Raw genomic sequence first — 22,408 nt, 5'->3', positions numbered from 1 at the left:
CCAACACTGACCCTCAAGTGCACAGCCTCAGAATTCTCTGGGCAGTGCCTCGTGAGATGCCATTCCCTTTCGATTCTTGATCACTGTAGATTTTCTGATATGTTTCTTAAGTTCTTGGTTTACCTGACATTTTTAATTTTGTTCTTACAAGTGGGAGACCAGTCCGACTGGCCACCAAATCCAACGATCCATGTTTGAGTCCCAAAATACATGGTGAAAAGAAAGAATTGATCCTGAAAGTTGTCCTTTGGCCTCTACATGCCGCTGTGACACACATGTGCTCAAAATAGATAAATAGATAGATAAATAATAGATGGATGATAGAGAGATTAGATAGATAGATAGAGATAGATGATAGATAGATAGATAGATAGATAGATAGATAGATAGATAGATAGATAGATAGATAAGGCAGCGAGTGTGTGTTCATTACCCAGCTGCCCAGACCTGAATAATCACACAAAAGCTATATTAATTACAACACCATTTGGCCAATAGCTTAGGCATATTCCTAGCTAGCTCTTACATCTTAAATTAACCTATTTCTATTAATTTGTGTATCACAAGGCTGTGGCCTACTGGTAAGGTTCCAGCGTCCTTCTCCTTCGGCAGCTACATGGTGTCTCTTTGACTCTGCCTTCTCTCTCTCTCTCCTCTCTCTCTCTCTCTCTCTCTCTCTCTCTCTCTCTCACACACACACACACACACACACACACACACACACACACTGGGCTGCTAAATATCCAGCTAGAAACCAATCTGTGACCTTAGCGATAGCCAAAAGAATGCCAGCGGGCCCAGCCATGTGGAGGGAGGAGGAAGAAATACAGACGTGCTGGCCTCTGTCCTGACAGGTCCTTCCAGAGCTTCTGTGGGCAGGGAGCCTTCAGATGACGGGGCATTTTACATGGACAGGGTGAACACTGAGACGAATGTAATGACTTCTCATATCTGAACTCAGTGCAAATGGAGAATGGTTGAGAATAGAAAATGCACTTTAATGAAAAACGTGGCTGTGCAGGCAAACTTCTAAAGCTGCAACCAGGGCAAGAGAGTAGGTATTCTGTCGTGATTACCACTTGACTATCAGACTGTGGCAACAATGAGTTGCAAAGATATCACAAGAACCCAGAGTCAACAGAGGCAAAGACTATGGGCCGAATTTTCTAAAACTGTGAGCCAGAACAAACAGTGTCTTCTTTTAAGATGTTGGTACCATTCATTCCAGCACAGCAGTGAGGGCCAGACAACAGGGATGCAGGCTGCTGGACCAAACCGTCCCTGTGGCTGGAGCTCGGCTTGGCCGTGACATGATGAACTAACAAGCGAGTGTGGCTGGCTCCCGGGAAAACCTGTTTACAAAAGCAGTCAGCGCCTACTGAGGTCTTCCTTTGCCCACATCCAGAGGGGCAGGTGTCGGAAGAGACTGAGGCTGTGTCCAGGCAGAGGAAGTGTGGTCATCGACCCACCCTGTGTACAATGTGCTGTAAGTGGAGCAGCGGGTTCTGGGTCAGCCAGTGTCTGCAGCATGAACTGTGGAGGGAGGGAGGGAGGGAGGGAGGGAGGGAGGGAGGGAGGGAGGAAGGGAGGGAGGGAGGGAGAGCTCGGAGGCAATGGTGAGCCCTCAGTCTCTGCTACTCTGGACTGGAGATGAACAGAAAAAAATAAAAGAAAATATATTTCCACTTCTGGCTGCTGTCTTTCAAACAGCGAAAATGAGGTTTAGGTAGAAAGGCAAAGCTGACAACATGTCTTGCTGATTCACACAAACAAAACCAGACCTTTGGGGAGGAGGAGTGCCCCTCTTTAGATGGTAACTTCCCACTCCACCTGTGTAAGCCCCGTTCTGTACCGGCCCTGTGCAGCCCAGGGGACTGCTAAGTTCTGCACCCACACTGTGCAGCCCAGGGGACTGCTAAGCAAAGCATCCTGTCCTCTGTTGAGCAAAGAGGAGGACACACAACTCAAGCACTGCAGGTCACAGTCTCCCCCTCTTCCCCAAGGATGTTGAACTTCGGATGTCAACTTGACCTTGGAGACTAGGCATCTTTCTAGGTTGCTTTTGGGTGCCACTAACACTTTAATCAGGGCCTAGAGAGATGACTCAATGGTTAAGAACACTTGCTGCTCTTGCAGAGGATGGGTTCAGTTCCCAGTATCCACATAATGGCTTACAACATCTGCAATTCCAGTTATAGGGGACCTAACACCTTTTCGGACCTCTGCAGAATCTGTGATGCGCCCGCGTGCACACACACACACACACACACACACACACACACACACACACACCTCACAACAAAATACTTTTTAAAAAAAAGTTTAAGAGCTTGTACTAGCCTTGCAGAGGACCGTAGTCTCACCCAGGTGACTCACAGTCACCTGTAACTGGCTCACGCAAGCAGAGTGGGAAGTTAACTAACAGTTACTTGTAACTCTGTGCTACTCTCTGTTTGGGGAAACAATCTGACAAATAGAACAAAGTAATCCTGGCTCTCAGGGAACTTACCTCTTAAAAAGTCCTCCTGCTCAAGAAGACAAGGCCTTGTAGTATGCAGCTCAGGCTAGCATCAGGTTCACAGGCCAGCCTCAAATCCCTAGTCCTCAAGTTTCCCTATTCATCCACCACACTCAGCTTCAGGTGCCTTAGCTCGTATCAAAAGTTCCTTCCTCTTTCTTGCCACCAAAGAACCCTACCTGATGTTCATTTGCCCCGCAGAGACTTCTTATCCCTGTCTGGCCCTTCTGTGTGATCAGCTTAAATAAACCAGACTCTGCTCTCCAGGAGGCTCTGGGGATTGTTGCTGTCACTGCTCCGGAACCAGGGGAAACCCTGGGACCCCCATGAGGGCAGGTGCAAGTCCTCAGTGTTACCTTGTGAGTGGCTCTCCAGGACACCAACTCAGGGAACCCTCAGTCTGAGTCATTTTGGGATGGAGATTAGCTGTAGCCAGCAGCCTCATTATGACCTGTTTGTGTGTGTTTACTCTTCTTCACCAGCGCCCTTTGAATGTCTCCTCACAGCCCAGAGGACTCATTCTGGGGTTAGTCGGGAGTGGAGCCGAGCGGCGCTCTGAAATGGCCAGTCATGCTTTCTCACCAGGCACAGTTGTTGGCTAACACAGCCCAAACTCTATCTTGCAGCAAGCAAGCATGCTATTGGCTTCACGGTGGGGGCTTCGATGACGATGGCTGGGAATTGTCACAGTTTGGTTTAGCGCTCCTGGCAAACTTTGGAGCCAGTTTGCATAATGCAGCGTTTAGAGAACGTGATTCCAGCTGAACAGAGCATGCTCAGTTAAAAATAGAACTAGAAATAGGCATGAGGCTGGGGGAGGAACAAAATTAAATAATAGTCCCTGTGGGTTCATGAACACCTGTCCCTGTCACTCAAATCGTGCAATAGCTGGGGATCGCTGCCACATCGAATCAGGCCCTGCCTTGATGCCAAATGGCAAAAATAAACCACCAAACTGACCCGGTTAAATTAGGAAACATGAACACACCTTTAACCAGGCCACAGTTCAGGTAACCTCTCTAGTCTGAGCCCCCTTGGGATTTAGCTGTGTTTTGTACTGGTCTAGACTGTCTTAGCCCCACAGCAGACAGTGGTCTAGACTGCCTTAGCCCCACAGCAGACAGTGGTCTAGACTGTCTTAGCCCCACAGCAGACAGTGGTCTAGACTGTCTTAGCCCCACAGCAGACGGTGGTCTAGACTGTCTTAGCCCCACAGCAGACAGTGGTCTAGACTGCCTTAGCCCCACAGCAGACAGTGGTCTAGACTGCCTTAGCCCCACAGCAGACAGTGGTCTAGACTGCCTTAGCCCCACAGCAGACGGTGGTCTAGACTGTCTTAGCCCCACAGCAGACAGTGGTCTAGACTGCCTTAGCCCCACAGTAGACAGTGGTCTAGACTGCCTTAGCCCTCGCAGCAGACAGTGGTCTAGACTGCCTTAGCCCCACAGCAGACAGTGGTCTAGACTGCCTTAGCCCCACAGCAGACGGTGGTCTAGACTGCCTTAGCCCCACAGCAGACGGTGGTCTAGACTGCCTTAGCCCCACAGCAGACGGTGGTCTAGACTGCCTTAGCTTCCATACCAGCAGAGCTGGACTTACAGCCAACAGGAAGCTACAGCTGCTTGAGCTGGAGCCCACTCTCATCTCTGTGTGTGCACTGTGCATCTGTTATTTTCCATGCACAAGTCATAAAATGTGGCCTTCAGTTACTTCTAAGCTGTGTGGGAGTCACAATGACTCACTATACAGTCTTGCAAAGTACTAAGAATCAGAAAAGAAATATCCTGAGTTTCCCTACTAGGCAATAATTTTGACAGGTAGTATAATCAATCTATTTTGTGTCGATAAAGAAATAAGTGTTTGCTGTCTGGGTATATAAAAAGCTAGGCCACCAAAACAATATTGTAAATGTGCTCCCGCAGGAGTGCAGGAAACTGTACCCTGTCTTTCACCAGCATTTGGCTGGGCAAACTGCTTCTCGCCCACGTGACTTTCCATCTACGGTGCCATTCCATTGAAACTAAATAAAACAGCGGGAAGACTCACATCCATTATTTGTTTCTGATTTTGAAACTCTACAGTAGTAATATTTTCTGTGTTTTACAACCACCTGAATTGATTTTAAAAAATATAGCACCAGGGCTGAAGAGACAACTCAACATTCACTGGCTGCTCTTCCGGGAGACCTGGTTGATTTCCGTACTCCCAAGGAAGCTCAGAAGCGCTCACAAGTCCTTCCCAGAGGATCCAATGGCCTTGATAGAATATGAACAAAATTTCAAGGATTTCCTCTTGTTCTGTTCTGTTTGGGTTTGTAACAAGGTCTTTGTAGGTAGCACAAGTGGGGCTTAAATTTAGGTTTGTTGCCTCTGCTTCCCAAGTTTTAAGTTCAGGATTGGTGGCCACATTGTACCAATACATAGGTATATGGAGGATTACCTTTCATGTCTCATCAGAGTCTCTCAGCCACCAGGATCACCCCCAAAAGTGCCTTCCCTTAATCAGCCGAGGGAAAAAGCGAATTCAGTTGTCTCCCTTCCCTTGTCTCTTCCTCGGGAGGGCATTCAAGACTTCTTCCACTGCAGCTGGGGCCATTTAGACCATCTGAAAAAGAGGGGACAACCCACATCCCAGATCATCAGCTTTGCTGACAACTCAGTGACCCTCTAAGTTCTTATTACCACGTCTACAATTCTCACTCAGAAAAACTGAAAAAGGCACAATCCAAGAAATAGGAATACAGTATTGTTTTTGTTGAGGTGGGTTCTCACCACATAGCCTAACCTTGAACTCAAAATCACCTTCCCTCAGCCTCTTGAGTGCTGGGAACATGAGTGTGTGCCATCACTTCCGCTGGATACAAGGGATTAAGTCTGCTATACAGATAAACACTGTTAATAGTTTGAAGCATATATATGTAAAGTCTTAATGTGGAAATTAAGTCCTTTTGTTAAAAATAAAGCAATATTTAAATAAAGAAGCAACTGGCATCTCTCCAGGAATGACAGGAACTCTAGAGCAGCAGGACTTGGATCCGTTCCCTCTCTGTGTGAACTTAGGTGAGCCACATCATCTCTTAGAGCTTACTTCTGAGAGTCTGAAAATTGTGGTTTAGAAAGTGCTGCCTTGTGGGTTACTGAGAAGATGGCATAGGATGACGTGTGTAGCGTTGCTCCCCACACCAGAAGAACCATATTACATGCTCACACCCAATTCTCAACACGCTCTAAGTATGATCTGAGCAAACTGAAAGGGGACTTTTCTGGTAGGTGACTGAAATGTCAGCTCTTGCGGGACTTTTCTGCTCTGTGATTGTTTGTGGTTCTCTGACCTCGGACGGAAGTCAGTGACTCCTTCTACAAGGAAGCCTGGAGGAGTCAGTCTCAAAATGTCACTTTTGTAACTCCTTCTCAGTAAATCTTTTCTCTGCGTCCTGGGCCACTAAGTGTCTCCAATTGTCCTTAGAGCCACTGAACATTTACATTAAAACATAGGATGGACACTGTGGGATGATGCTCTTGTACCCTGTAAAGAGCTGTCACTTGTACTAGTTTAATAAAATGCTGATCCAGGCAGGGAAGTGCAGGTAGGGCAATCAGACTAGGAGAATTCTGGGGTGAGGAAAGGATCAGTCTGCAGTCGCCACCCAGATGCAGAGAAAGTAAGGTGAAAATGCTGCACTGAAAAAAGGTACCAAGCTATGAGGTTAAACATAGATAAGAACTACGGATTGATTCAAGTTGTAAAAGCTAGTTAGTAATAAGCCTGAGCTAATAGGCCAAAGAGTTTATAATTAATATAAGCTTCTGTATGTTTCTTTGGGACTGAATGACTACTGGACTAGGTGGGACAAAAACTTTCATCTACAAATGGGACTTGAGAGATGGCTCAGTGGTTAAGAACACTTGCTGCCCTAGCAAAGGACCCAGGTTCAGTTCCCAGAACCCACATGGAGGTTCACAGCCATCTGTAACTCCCATCCCAGGGGAATCTAACATCCTCTTTTAGCCTCTGAGGACACATGCACACATTCAGGAAAATACTGGCACACATAAAATTTTAAACAAATAAACTTTAACACAAACAAAAGTCATATATGACTTAGGACAGTTTAGAACACTGGCCACTGGTCCTGGGGTCTGGGAGATGGCTCAGTCTGTGAAATGTCTCCTCTTCAAGCACAAGAATCTGAGTTTGGCCCCCAAGCACTCATGGAAAGGAGCCAGGCAGTTTGTTCATGCATATCAGTAACCCTATGGCGGCCAGGATTGACCCCTGAGGCTTGCTACCAATCAGTCCCTGATTCAGTTAGTACCTCTCTCTCTCTATCTATCCTTCCCTCTCTCCTTCCCTCCCTTCTCCCCTACTCTCTGATTTTTTTGAGACAGAGTTTCTCTATGTAGCCTTGACTGTCCTTGAACTTGAGTAGATGCTCCTGACTCTGCTTCTTGAGTGCTGGGACTAAAGGCGTTCAGTAAAAGATCAGACCAAGAGTGGTGGAGGGAAATCTGGCATTGGCCTCTGACCGCCACAGGCACATCCATGCCCGGGCACTCATATACTCACACCCACAGAAATGCAAAGATAAAACCACACAGCCCTCCTGTGTGTTAACCCTTTAAAGCACAATTCAAATTTAACTAAATGAAAGAAATTCTGTGAGCCCCTTCTGAGACTTATCTCCGGCCAGCACCTACCTTCACCTTACCTCAGAGACAGAAAGCCAAGTAAAAACAAGAAAAGAGAATTGCAAGTACTCACGTAAACCTAAAATATTAAAACCTCAACTGTGATCCATCACATTTCCTTAGCACCGCAGCAGCGTGAGCTTATCTTAGTCCCTGGGAAGTGTTCAATCATAAGAACCAATGGATATTGTGAAGATACAGGCACACAGCCGGGTAAGACAAACAAATTGGGAAATAGTATTGAAGATATACCAGGCACTCTGTCACTAAAACACATCCCTAATCAGAAATGGATGTCCCCTGCTGAGTGTGTGTGTGTGTGTGTGGTTCGTGGTATATGCTTGTGTATATATGTGAACAAACCCACGTGCACACATGTGGGGGCCAGAAGGTGACATCATCAAGTTACCTTTCACCTATTACTCCCTGCCTTATTTTCTGAGACGATGCTCCAAGCTCACGTTTCAGCTAGGCTGGCCACTGGCAAGCTTCCTGGATCCTTCTGCCCTCCAGGGCTGGGGTTACAGGTGTGAATCACTTCACCTGGCCTTCTCAGATCTTTTACCTAAGAAGCCATCTTCTAGTCCTTGAAATGGATATTCTTAACCAACCAAAAACGGAGAGCAATTCTGAATTAAATTAAGCATATGAACTAACAAGGTGTCTAGCTGACCTAGTCTCCCTTTGTGGTACTCTAGACACATAAAGGAACGGCCATGTGTCTTAGTTAGGGTTTCTATTGCTGTGAAGAGACACCATGACCATGGCAGCTCTTATAAAGAAAAACATTTAACTGGGGCTGGTTTACAGTTCCAGAGATTTAGCCCATTATGTCATTGCATTGTGCAGGCAGACATGGTGCTGGAGAAGGAGCTGGGAGTTCGATATCTTGGTCCGCAGGAAGCAGAAGCAACTATGTCATTCAGCATGGCTTACACATAAGAGACCTCACAGCCCGCCTCCACAGTGACACACTTCCTCCAACAAGGCCTCACGCACTCCAAGGCCACACCTCCTAATAGTGCTGCTCCCTATGGCCAAGCATTCAAACACAAGTCTGTGGGGCTGCACCTATCCCAACCACCACACCGTGAGAACAAGTGCCCAGACAGCAAGTCTTAAGGGAGTTAACACATCCCTGAAACAAACTGGAAACACGCCATCATCCCTTACTTACAGCTAACACACGGGGTAAAGGTACCTTCATCCTGCTGGGCGAGCTCTGCACCCACCCAGAATAAACATTTGATAGGTATTTGAAGAGGTAAATCATTTGTTTGCTTTGAACATCTAACTCCATTTGGGAGTCTTTCACACCAAGAGCAGAGAAGCTGTTACAGAATGAGGCCAGTGTCCTGGGGCCACTCTGAGTGAAGAAAAGGCAGTGGGATTAAAGAACCTTTTAAATGTAGCTATTGCTATTTCCACATTTCTTATGAATTGTTCTGAGTTCACAGTGTTAGCATTAAGACACACCTTGCCCGCCCCTGGAGACCTGACAGAGTGTCATCCCTACAAGCATGCACTTGACAGTACTCAGGCAGTAGGGTCCTGACAACACCTGCAACTACATCGCTACAGCTACCCCCTTTTAAAAAGGCAGAACCCCTGCCCCGTGCCTGTTTGCTCTCTTTCTCTTCCTTTCCCGTACCTGCTTCTCTCTCTCCCCCCCTCTCCTCCTCTCTCTCTCTCTCTCTCTCTCTCTCTCTCTCTCTCTCTCTCTCTCTCTCTCTCTCTTTTCCTGTTCCTCCCTCCTTCCCTTCCTCCCTCCCTCCCTCCACATGAGCTCTGTCTGCATGGCGGGTCTATCTCCCAACCACCGTGGGGGCTCCTTGGTCCAGCCAGGGTCCCTCCTGCTCATATCATGACACAGAAATTCAAACCTGGCTCTGCTGCCCAGCTCCTGCTCATAAGGGGCGTGTATTGTCCCCACTGCTATCCTGGCCTGGATGATCTGCTGATAGGGCTGTCTCAGTTGTCTCCACAGCATGAATTAAGCCTGCCTGGGACGGGCAGAGTGCACTGGGAGAGCCAGGACTTCCCCTTGCTGTAGCTGGTATGCAGGATAAGGCCCAAGATGCACAGGGGTGACATCTTCCACCACTCCAGACTCAGTACAAACAGAGTATAAGCATTGGTCCCCAACTGTCATTCACAGGGAGCAGATGAGCACCCATCAGTGGCTCCTCTGGGACTTTATCTATTAGAGAGGTGGCCTGACAATTCCCCTCCCCTCCTCTCCCAGTGAAGCATGGGCCTCAGTTTCTTCTAGGACCCAAGTTGTTTGTGCTTGTAGGATTTTACATCACTATTAATTCTATGTGCCTGTGATTCTAGCACACATAACAAAGCTATGTCCTTGATGTACCCTTCATTTAGCCATATGGCCCCTCCATCTTATTCCCGACCCAAGAAAACCATTATTCAGAATTCCTCTACTTTTTAAAAAACATGTAGTATTGCATTTATATGCATTCCTAAAATGTATCCTTTCTATATTGCTTTAAATCTATAAAAGTTTATATGTAAATTTGAAATATTTTTTTCACTTAGAGTTTATTGCTTAACTGCTAGGCTCAGCCACACTCTCGTAAGTTAGTACAATTCATTATTTTCAGTGCCTTGTAATATTCAGGGGTAGCACAGTGTACCCCTTTTAATGGGCACTTTCTTTGTTTGCGAGTTTTGCGGCATGGATGGTAGAGTTGTAGCGTTCTTTTACATCTCTCCATTTTCAAATCTGTAACTTTCTCTAGGTCCATCCCTCTCATTGTTGGGAGGGTTGTAAGTGAATAATTGGCTTTTGTCTTCCAAATTCTTACACAAACCTATGTTTTTTCTAACACACTAAGTGTTCTCTACAGTCCGACTGTGTTGTCCCGTTTGTTCTGTTAACAGCCAAAATCGAGAATTGTTGGCTGAAAATTAAATGTGCTAGGTTTCCTATGGGTGTTTGCGTTTTTAAGAGGAGGTTTGGACAGGAAGTACTTTGATCCAAAACAATGAGGTTCTTGGGCTGACTCTAGGAAGACTGATGCCTTCCAGATCCGCACCAGACCTGAAGACGCAGGAGGAGGTAACTGGCCCGTGCCTTAGAAAAGAACACCTTGTGTAACCTGAACAGAGTCTTGGGCTTCCAGTTTCTTTTCTTTTTTAAAAAGATCTGCTTCTTTTTATTTTATGTATACTGTATTGTTGCAAGGTAAGCCCACCAAAGACCACACAGACACTCTTAAAGCCAAGAAGAAAGTCTTTATTGCCAGCTGGCAGCTGCATGGGAAACTTATCCCAATCACGCAGCCCTGAGCCTTGCAGCCCTTGTGTCTGTAAGACACAAACACCACTCCCTGGCTGTCACACTGCAGTTAGCAAGAAACAAATTATAGAAGCAAAAAAAGACAGGTTAGTACTGGTAGGGACTTTCCTGGAACTATGTACTAGGTCTTTGATGGGTAGGTCTTTGTTCCTGTTTTGGCAGGTATGGGGGCCTATGTGCAGGGTTTTGAGGTCTATGTGCATGTGTCAGTTGTGAAGTCTGGGGTTGTTACAGTTGTGCTGAGATCTGGGGCTGTTACAGTTGTGCTGAGATCTGGGCTGTTACATTGTGTTGAGATCTGGGCTGTTACAGTTGTGGTTAAGTATGGGGTTGTTACAGTTGTGCTGAGATCTGGGGTTGTTACATTGTGTTGAGGTCTGGGCTGTTACAGTTGTGCTGAGGTCTGGGCTGTTACAGTTGTGCTGAGATCCGGGCTGTTACATTGTGTTGAGGTCTGGGCTGTTACAGTTGTGCTGAGGTCTGGGCTGTTACAGTTGTGCTGAGATCTGGGCTGTTACAGTTGTGCTGAGATCTGGGCTGTTACAGTTGTGGTTAAGTATGGGGTTGTTACAGTTGTGCTGAGATCTGGGCTGTTACAGTTGTGGTTAAGTATGGGGTTGTTACAGTTGTGCTGAGATCTGGGGTTGTTACATTGTGTTGAGGTCTGGGCTGTTACAGTTGTGCTGAGGTCTGAGGTTCTGCTACAGAATGAGTGTTTGTCTGTATGTCTTGTATGTGCACCACATGCATGTCCGGTGCCTACAGAGGCCTGAAGAAGTCATCAGATCCCCTGAAGCTAGGGTTACAGATGCTGAGTCACCATGTGGATGCTGGGAATTGAACCTGGTCCTCTGCAAGAACAAGTGCTTTTAACTACTAAGCCCTCTCTCTAGCCCTGATTCTAAACTATACACATATATTTCCCCTCAAGGTGAACTAGACAACTCAGGATAACATTAGAAAACACAAGGAGGCTTCAGAATAATGGGCAGGCATATGCCTATCTTAAAGTTACTCACAGGCACCTAATTCCAAGTCCCAGCCCCTCTTGGCCCCAGCATCACTCTCCTGTCACTATAAATGCCGAGAAGCTCAGTCTCTCCTGGCAAGGACATGGCTTCTTTGGTGAGTCACAGACACATTCACCTTCTCCGAAGCCTGGTGCCCTGGCCTTCTCCCAGTTTCATCCACACAAAGCTCTCCTGCAAAGGATAAAAGTGTCTGTGGGGGTCTTTCTTCACTCATCCCCTATCCATTCTAGTACTGCTTGCCTCTACTGGCTCCAGCGCCAAGCTGGCTCCCTCCTGCAAGCAGCAAGATGGCTCCTGGCTGCTTCAAACCTCTAGATACTGACTATGAACCCACAGAAGAGGGCACTTTACTGACGAGCTAATAAAAATCCAAATATTTCTGCAGGCTCAACTCATTTACATGTTTTTCCATAAAACAATCACTGTTCCTAGTGGGATAAAATATACAGATTAACTGAGCATAGGCCATATACTCAAACCTAAGCCAGATCACATGAGTAGCAATACTTTGGGATGTGTGGAGAGGGAAGATGCTGCCTCAATGGGACGCTGCCCAGACACAAGCTCTCTTAGTAGCTGTGCACTACTAAGAGACTGGAGGATACAGTCTTGTCTTCTTTCATTTCCCCTTTCACTATCAAGTATGTGAGAATAAGCCAAAAGATATTTTATACTGATCACCAGTATTGTGTTGATAATTACAAGTCAAACTAAGTGTGGTACCATTTGCCTGTAACCCTAGCACTAAGGAAGTTAAAGCAGTACGATCCCAAGTTCAAGACCATCCTGGGCTATACGGGGAGGCCAATAATCAATAGCTGGACCCCAAATCCAGTAAGACAAGCCAACAAAAAACTGTCACGTTATCTATTTGACTTCATCTTGTAAGATTTAGCAGTCACGTGCTTTCATAAAAGGATCCTTGGGGCTGTGCTTTCAGCCTATCACAGCACATTCTCACTGTGAGTTAACACTACAGTAACATCACACTTAAGGACATAGTTTGCAGTTTTGTGTACTGGTTTCTCACACTGTAGACATCCTGGCAAGAGAGAAGAATTTTAAAGAGAGACAGTTATGCTATCAAGACTTCAAATTTGCCCCGGAAACTTGTAGCAGGCTGAAGCCCCGGTAGCGCCAGAGGACAAGCCTGCCTCCCCATGTAAGATTGTATCTGGTTCTGACAACATACCAGAGGCCACTAGGATAGAAGCAATCAAGGTGGATTAGTAGTGGGAGGAACCACACCCTGACCAGGACCGCTTAGTTACCCATGCCTCTTGCCCGTATTTAAATCTAAACCATGAGTGAAGACTCTGAAAATCAACTAGGTGGGCGGAGGATGTAAACCTCTTTCTTTGTTCCTCTTCTCAATGTGGCCACACTAAACAACCTTTCTCTGCTTTTCTGGATTACTTGTCTTCTTGGCTAGCGTACGGGAGACTGGAGGTGGCTGGGTCTCCAGAGCCCAGGCTGTAACTCTGAAGACGCAGATAGGCACTTCACTCTTAGCTTAGGGGCCTTTCTGGGATCTTCCTCCCTGGAGTTACTGATCACCAGCTGGTGACGCTTTCCAACTCATTTTCTTGTTAATTATTTTCCAGGGTCTGGTCAAATTCCTTCTGCCTCTCCCTCCTTGTCTCTCGCTGCCCCATAACCAATTAGTTTTCTCTTTCTTCTCTTCCTTTGACCTAGAGTTCTTGATGCTGAAATGCTGGGAAATGTAGCAGAACCAAGGCATGGTGCTGGGTTGAGAATGGCAAACAGAAGCTCAGTCTCAAACCACACAGGCAGCTCCATGTGGAGGACATGGAGTCCACAGAATCTCAAAAGACCTGGAAGTCATAGGATTACTCCTAAGAACTGGGTCACATACAGCATGGAGACTGTGGCCCTTGTGAATTCAACTGTTTGACCACAGATTTTTTTGCAGGTGACCAAATTATAGATCAGAAACTGTGTGTTTTTTGTTCTTTCTTGTGTTCGTCACTACTTGATCATATATTTTCATTGTCTTTATTATCATTGGTGTATTCCTTCCTTTTGGATGTCAACTCTTGAAGAACAAGGATAATACTGTGTTTCTTCTTGTATGATCAGGGCTTACCAAGGTGCTTGGTATACATGAATGTTAATAAAAGTTGCAAAGAAGGTATGGGACATCTGGACTCTTGTTACAGATGGCTGATGACCACCTTCACTACCTATGCTAAGTTTGCCTTGGTTTTTTTTTTTGTTTGTTTGTTTATTTTGTTTTCCTTTCCCTCAGCACCGAGCAGACTCGACCATGTTCCTAAGCATTCAGTAAGTCTCATGTCCCTTCATGGCAGCCCAAAGTTTTGACCCACAGTTAAACCTACCTTCCTTGGATTATATCCCAGACTCCAAGATTGTTTCTTCATACACTCACATGAAAACTTCCATTAGTCTCATTGCCAGAAAAAATAAAATCAGATGACTTCCTGTCATACTGTAATAGACCATTTATTGCAGTCGTCCTCCAGGGTGTTTGTATTTTAGAACACGGAGCCGTCAGCCTGTGGTGCATTTCAGGGTTTAGTGACGATACAGAACAGTAGGTAGATGTGGATGGTGGATGGGTAAATGGAGGGAGGGAGGGAGACAGAGAGAGGCGATCTCCACAGGAGGGGGTAGAGTGCTCCACCCTTTCCTTGTTTTTCCAGGACTCCTCATAAAGACGCTCGCCTTTTGATCATAAAGTCAAGGTCACGTGAGGAGACTGAGAACAACAGTGAAGAGAAACAAGAACGCAGAGAAGCGGAGATATGAAGAATGAAAACCCTTGCTTTCCCTCCAAGGGAAAATAATACAAACCAAACAAACTGCTTAAGAAAGTGGAGACTATTTTATTTAGCTTATAAGACAATTACAAATGATTACTGCTTTAAAGAGATTCAGGGCCAAGCGTGGAGTCAAATGCTGTAATCGTAACACTTGGGAAACTAAAACAGAAGGACTGTGAGTTTAAGGCCAGGCGAGGCCACACTGGAACCCTGCCTCAAGATTGAGAGACCACATGCCTAGCACGGAGCTGCCCTGGGTTAGAAAAGACACAATCCTACAAAACAAATGATCAGAGCAGGTTACCCTGAGGGTTCCTTTAAATGGCCATCTCCTAGCGTACATTTGCGACTAAACTGAGTTGCATTTATAATTAGTTTTCTAGAAACTCAGCTAATGTGTGGAGTACTTTCTTCTGTTGCCTAACGCAATTACATACAAACTTCCACTGTATCCTGTCATTGATATTTGTATTTTCCTAGTTAGTTTCCATTTGGTCATTTCTGTATGTCCCCTCTTCACATGTCCCAAGAGGATTCTGTTGCTGTTGCTGAGATTATAGATGTGTGAAGAAAGAAGCCAGCATGGGAAGTGACCACTTTTGTTGGTCTATTCTTAGTAAATGCTATGATACCACTCCGAAGATCATGGTGATTCTAACACACATTCTACAAAGCTAGAACCAGGAGGGTGGGCTATGCTCCAGTCCCCAGTGTACAGACAAAGGAGAAGCTCGGATCCCAGGCCACCCTGGCCGGCACTCTAACCACCAGTTCACTGTCCTGGGAACTATCACACTGGGCTCTTCCTGACAGGAACCCAGTCCTCTGTGGGATGGCAAACCATCCTAAAGAGGTGGTTCACGCTGCTTCTCATCTAGTTTCAGGAGAAAGCCTTCCAAACTGTACACTATTAAACTTGAGAATTCTGCTTAAGGCTTCAGGGGCTCCGCTGTCTAGAGAGACAAAAAATGTGCAAGTCCTAGGAATAACGATGCAGGCAACCCGCTGTGCTCACTGCTCTGGGGCACAATTCTGGGAGCAGCCTGGGACTTTTGTCTTCATTCTCTGGGCCTGATTTACTATCTGAAGCATTCAACTGGTGTTAATTGATATACACAAAATTGGTGAGAAACGAATGCCCTCATTACACAGACAATGTAAGCCAGAGGAAATTAAACAGCAGTGTTCTGGGAAGCACGCACATGTGACAAATCCAGCCAGGACCCAGTGGTTGCTGCATTTCAACCTCATGCTTTTGTTGCATGCAACACTGAGCTGCCGCTGCTACCTTGGCCACCTGCTCTTGGACAGTGTTGGACACTGGGGCCTGAGGGCCCTTCACCAGCAGGTTTAGAGCACTCCTGCTACTGCACACACACCAGCTGAGGACTTTTCCCTTTCCTGTTCTACACACCTGTCACAGTGATCCTCCTAACTAAGATTTCCTCATGTTACTCTGCTCTGTTAGAACCTTACCTTCTGTCAAGGAATGCAGTCCAGACATGTATGCTGGTGTGTAATGGCTGCTCCTCTACAAAGCTTCTTTCCCAGCCTCCTACCTAGGGAAGCCGGCACACCTCTGATCAAGCTTTAGCTCTCTGTCACTTCCTGCTTGGAGTCTTGCTGATATTTTTTCTTCCCCTTGAGCCTTGGTTTCCAGATCATCAAGATGTGAGTTGTAATTCTTATCCTCTTTTTTTAACTCACATGAAACATGACTGAAAGTTCTCCAAAGAGTGTAAAATATTATACAAAAGCCAATTTATATCACTACAAAAAATAATCTACACAATAAGCTCCTTCTCTTTAGAAATGCTAATATTTGTGATAAGTGTAAAATTGGCATCTACAAATTAGAACATTTCCCCTCCTTACCCAAGGCCTCAATATAATCCAAGCTTGAAACATACTGAGAACTATGCTCAATTCCAACACAAATAGAAAAAATAAAACTGGATCCATACAGAAACGAGAATGACTTTGCTCTGTGTGATGTTCAGTTATGAAACTTTTTTTGCTTTCTAAAATTCCATTCTCAAACTTTTTATTTCTTTTATCAAAAGAAGAGTCTTCTGTATAACTCCCTCTGCCTAAAAAAAAAAACATGATCGCCTCACATAGCTTTCTGATTAACACTAAGTCTTTGTTGCTTTTTGGCCATCCAATTTGTAGATGATACACCGACTCTTTCTGGGACACAGTGGCAGTAAAGGCTACATCTGCTCGGTTCTTTCACAGAACCAGGACTCTTTACCACCGTCACCACCATCACCATTATCATCACCATCATCACTGTCATCACCATCACCATCACCATCATCACCATCACCATCATCACCATCACCACCACCACCACCACCACCATCACCATCCCCACCATCACCACCATCATCACCATCATCATCACCACCACCACCATCATCACCATCACCACCACCACCACCACCACCATCACCATCCCCACCATCACCATCATCACCACCATCATCACCATCATCATCATCACCACCATCATCACATTTATTTATTTGGAGAGGGTCTCAAGTGCCACAGCCCACATGTGGAAGTCAGAAGACAACCCACCATCAACCTTCTCAAACACTCCTTTGATCTCTGTTATAAAATCCAAACCTTGTAACAACTCCCATTTCCTTTTTGCTAAGTGGGAATGAGGATATGAAAAACTCTAAGCCTCCCACTGGAGGGCACGGCAGAGTTCAGAGGTAGTTTAACTGCTGAACTGTACCACTGTTCTATGGGACAACAGAAATTTAAGGGACTCTCTAGAGCCCCACAATTAGCATAAAGATGGGGGAGGGGCAGAAGGAGGCAAGGCTGTGCAGGCATGTGTCAAATTGTGTGACTTGTAGGAACACAAACACAGTATGGGAACTAAGCAGGGTTGGTGCTGGGAAGTGGAGGCAGGAAGATCAAGTTCAAGGCTAAGGCTAACCTGGACTACTTACTGAGTTAAAGTCCATCAGCTGGAAGCTACAGGGTCAAGGGAGTCTGCCATGAGCTGCTTTCTTCTGCTTGTGACAGGATGGGAAATAATTGTCTTACATGCTTCCCTACACCACTGAACATACCTTTAAAAAAATCTTATAAGAGTAAATGCGCTTTCCTGGGTTGATTATAGAGCAGTAAAAAATATTAGTGGAACACTGGTAGGGTTGAAAATTTATATGATTGGGCTGGAGAGATGGCTCAGCGGTTAAGAGCACTGCCTGCTCTTCCAAAGGTCCCGAGTTCAAGTCCCAGCAACAACATGGTGGCTCACAACCAACTGTAATGAGGTCTGGTGCCCTCTTCTGGCCTGCAGGCAGACACACAGACAGAATATTGTATACATAATCAACCAATCAATCAATATATAGATAAATATTTAAAAAAAAAAGAAAATTTATGTGATTTAGTCAACAATAGTACACCGATGTTAAATTTATTTTTAATTAATTTTTTTGAGACAGAATCTCATGTAATCCAGGCTCATGCTGACTCCTAATTTTCCTCTCTCTATCCCCCAAGTGTTTGGAGTGCAGCTGTGACACCATGCTCTATTAATTAAAAACATACTTTTTTGACAAATGTGTGGTGGTTATAGAAAGTGTTAACAGTAGAGAAAAATGGCTGAACTATGTATAGAACTTTTCTGTATGTCAACTATTACTTCAAAATTGAAAGCTTATGGGGCTGGAGAGATGGCTCTGTGGTTAAGAACGCTTACTGCTCTTCCAGAGGACCTGGGTTTGGTTCTCAGTTTCCACATGGTAGCTCACCACCATTTGTAACTCCACTTCCAAGGGATCTGACACCCTCTTCTGACTTCCATGGGCACCAACCATGCACATAGTGTAAATACAGGCAAAACACTCATACAAACATAATAAATCTAAAAGAAATAATACATTTTAAAAATTAAAGTGTATGTTTAAAAATTGCAAGTTTATTTTTAAAAGGCTTTAATTTAATTATTTTGAGATTTACCAAGCTGCCTCAGTTAGGGTTTAGATTGCTAGGGGAAGACACCATGACCAAAATCAGCTTTGAGAGGAAAAGGTTTATTTGACTTACAGTTCTACGATAGAGTCCATCACTGAAGGAAGTCAGGACAGGGCTGCTCACACTGGCTTGCTCTACTGGCTTTCTTACAGCGCCCAGGACTACCAGCCCAGGTGGGGCACTGCCAATAAAAAGCACAATCAAGAAAACGGGGGTCAGGAGTGTAGGTGCACATCTCCCAGAACTTGGGAAGCAAAAGCAGGAGGACTCTCTGTGAGTTTGAGGCCAGCCTGGTCCAGGAGAGCTGCCAGAACCACAGAAGAGCACCTGTCTCACTTTCCATCCCAAACCCCCCAAAAGAAAGGAAAACACACCACAGGCTTGATGTTAGGCCAATCTAAATTCTTAATTGAGGTTTCTTCTCCAAATGACTCCAGTTTATGTCAAGCCTACTGAATAATTTATTGTACAATTTAATGCACACAATTTTTTTCTAAAAATTACTGTGGAATCCACTAAGGGGAAGAAAAAGGAAACTATTTGCATATGTAAACAAGACTCGGGCAGGTTTGAACTTGATGTTAGAGCATTCAAAATACTTTTTAGAAAAAAAAGTATTAGTTGGGAACTAGTTACAAAGACTCATTTTGCCAGTAAAGAGCCAGAAATTTTGTATAAGCATCAAGAAAAACAGAAGTATACTGTAGCTAACCAACACTGTGATTTCTGTCTAAATGTAGCGTCCTTTCTTGAACTCTGGACATCTCTAAATCCTAGTGTCCCTATGGGGCAAATGTTTGTAATCAGCGTAGAAAGAGCAGAACAGTGACCAGCTGTTTCTCATCCACATAAACGCAACTGCAGACAGGGTTTGACATCACAGGAACTATTTCTGTAACTGCCCTCATAGAGGAGACATGGGCCAGCAGTTTAAGAGCTCTTACTGCTCTTGCAAGGGACCTAGGTTTGGGTCTTAGCACCCGTACGGCAGCTCACAGCCATCTGTATCCGCAGGCTCATGAACACATGCAGGCTCATACACATACAAATAGATGAAAGAAATAAACATCTTTTTCAAAAATTAAAATGAACAGGAACACACTGTGTGCAGAATGGCTCCTTCCTTCAGTTTGAGGAAATGACCAGTTGCAGCCGGTGGAGTCACCAGATTCTGAAGTTATGCTTTCAGTGGGATGCTGCTGCCCAAGTACTCCTGTGTGGGAGCGGTCAGAGGCTCTCACAGCTATTATAACTGCTCGGATATCACTGTCTCTGTCGGTCCCTGACAGCCCGGGCAGCAGTGCCAGCCCATATGTGACTGAAGGTTTATGCTTCACTGTGGTCCTGCTCAGTCAGATCCTGCAGATGAGTCCTGACAAGGTATCTGATGGTTCCGTTCACCCTAAGTGGGCTCTATATTTAAAAACCAATGGCACAGGGCCAATAGAGAACCCCCTTAAAATTCAAGGATTACATTATAGCATTACAAATCCCCTGGGAAGCTGTGGTAAGATCTTCCACTGGTGGGTTTGAACAAGCAGGAGAGAAAGGAGATGAAAGGAGGAGGGGAATATAATTACAGCTCACAAGGCGACTAAGGCCCAGCCTATCTTATCTTAATTCCTGAGACCACAGTAAGTGGGAAAAAGCCACAACAATTAAAAACAAAAATAAACAACAAAAACCCAGAGAACTGCAAAAAATGACTTACTAACTTACACAATAATTTTTAAAAAAAATAAGCCAGGGATGGTAGTGCATACTTTAATCCCAGCACTTTGGATGTAGAGGCAGGTGATCTCTGAATTCAAAGTTAGCCAGAGCAACACAGTGAAATCCTGTCTAAAAAAAAGAAAGAAACAGGCTCTGACTATGTTACCCAGGCTGGACTTCAACTCCTGGACTCAAATGATCCTCCTTCCTAACCTGAATACCAAGGACTAACGGACCAAGACAGATACAGGGACCCACTACGCTACACGTCCAAATATTTTCATTAAGTTTATATTTTAAAGTATTCCTTCTGACGTTCATTTTCCTATAAACTAGTATAGACACTGAGAATAGGAGAATGCTCCCCTCATCCAAATAACGGTCTAATGACCAACAGAGCTACTCTCACGCCAGTACTGGCCATCTTGAGCAGCCCAGGAACACCCTGACGCAACTGTGCAAAGATTGCAGCTGATTGCTCTGTTCTTGGAGGCGCAGCGCCAGTCAGGGCCTTTGAAACAGTTTATATCAGATCTTTCACGACCTCAAGCCTCAGTGAACTCTAAGTGGTCCTATGATATTCCTACCACATCCAGACAAGGAGCACTTCTTTGGGGGTCTAGAGAAAAGAATACTTGACCTCACCTCTCGTATTGCAGCATTAGGTTCCCCCAAACAACTGCTCTCGAGAGGCCTTGACTCCTTGCTGTGACCCAGAGAAGGAAGCAGGAGAGGCAGAAGTGGTCGCTGCAGAACCATCCCAGCAGCAGCAGCAGCAGCAGCAGCAGGCGCCCCGTGTCATAAGGTGGCCAACGTGTGCAGCTCTAGCGGTCTGGTGGTAACAGTCATTGAAGGGGCTAGGTAGCCAGCTATGGGGCAAACCAAGCTGAGACGTTCAAGGCGTGTCAGGCAGGAAGGAGAAAAGCTGTGGAAGTAGAAAAAGGAAAGGGAAGGTGGAGAGCCAAGAGAAGAGAAAGGGCAGGCCCTGGTCACCACAAGAGCTCCAGAGAGTGGTTAAGCCTTCAGGGCCAAAGGTCTCACTTGGGGCCAAGGGCTGCCAGGGGTTGAGAAACTCAGCTTCCTAGACTTAAAAACTTAAAACTTTCATGGTTAAGTCCTGAGGACAGCAACACTAAAGGGTGCCACTTGCTGTTGCTTCTGCCTGGGTACAGCCACCACTCACTGCTGCCCTAGACCAGCCCCTCACATTCTTATCTAAGTACACAGTCACAGGAACCTCAGCCAGCTGGCTGGTGGCAAAACTAAGGAATGAACCACGGGTGCAAACCATTTTGAGCCTCCAGACTTATAAAAGTGCAAGAAGTGCAGTGGTCCATCCTGTCATATCTCATTTTGAAACTACATGGAGTCTACTTTCACTATTTATATATGAAGCAAAAGCTAAATAATCCACTCCTAGGTGCCTATCCAGCTGGCCTCAGCAGAAAAGAACTTAAAGGGCTTAAGGAGAAACGGTGGGGCGAAATACACAGAAATAAAAAGGAGGGAGGAGAAAGTGTTAGCGTGGTAGCAAACGTCCACTAAAAGTGGTCATTTCTGATGGATTAATTCAACGACACTTAGTAAATACAAGGAAGTACCTGGACGCCCGTCCTGGGGCCCTCTCATGGTAGGCAAGCATGAAAACAGGTACTGTCCCAGCTCTCCAAAACTCTGGTGGGAGGAGATAGTGTCACCTAAGGCAAGTCACGAAAGAAGAGTTAACTTTACAAATAAAATACATAAATAAAATAAAAACTGCCCCAAACTCGGGCCTCGCCAGGACAGTAGATAACTTAGTATGCGGGGCTGTAGACGGACTGCCGGCGATACCTGTCAGGCCGTGGCTTCTGCAAGCCGGTGTTCTTTCTCCTAATCGCACTCCAACAATTTTTAAAAGTAACGTCCGCAGAAACGTTTGGTGAATCACACTTTCAAGTACCCTTACACAAGGCGGGTTCGCCAGACGTCTGTTGTTTTGCAATAACTCATTTTAAGGGCCCTTAACACGAGTGCGGCGTTCTCTGTGCTCATACTTCATAAACCGGTCCCAAGGCTGAGAGCTCAGGGGAGAGCATCGAGGCAGAGGCGGGCGTAGCGGGGTCGGGCTGCAACAGCCACAAAGGGGCATAGCAACCAGAACGCCGTCAGGGTGGAGGTCCGCGCTGCGCAGGCGCAGGAAGACCGGAAGCGAGGCTGGGGCCTAGGAAGCCCGCGCGCCGTAAAGAGCGCGCGAGGGACCGGGCTTCGAGGAAGGGGGCGCGGCGCACGCATGGCTTCCAATGGCTTCTTAGTTCGCCAGCGGTTCAGCGGGCTGAGTCAGGTGCGGCCGGGGG

General features: G+C 45.8%; 1 long non-coding RNA gene across 2 annotated transcripts; it reads right to left on the bottom strand.

Moving 5' to 3' along the window:
- Positions 1-3,848: 3,848 nt before the first annotated feature.
- On the bottom strand, positions 3,849-21,747 carry LOC119818661. 2 transcript variants are annotated; one of them, XR_005286177.1, is made up of 4 exons: positions 21,674-21,747; positions 20,718-20,997; positions 18,432-18,540; positions 3,849-5,122 (listed from the first exon to the last, which is right to left on the bottom strand). It is a non-coding gene; the product is annotated as an uncharacterized LOC119818661 (long non-coding RNA). The 2 variants fall into 2 exon arrangements; XR_005286176.1 differs by lacking the exon at positions 3,849-5,122 and having other exon boundaries at positions 18,403-18,540.
- Between the last annotated feature and the right edge of the window lie 661 nt (positions 21,748-22,408).

The sequence above is a fragment of the Arvicola amphibius genome, chromosome 7, assembly GCF_903992535.2.
Source record: "Arvicola amphibius chromosome 7, mArvAmp1.2, whole genome shotgun sequence".
Lineage (NCBI taxonomy): Eukaryota > Metazoa > Chordata > Mammalia > Rodentia > Cricetidae > Arvicola > Arvicola amphibius.
This window is presented reverse-complemented; position numbering and strand designations above follow the sequence as displayed.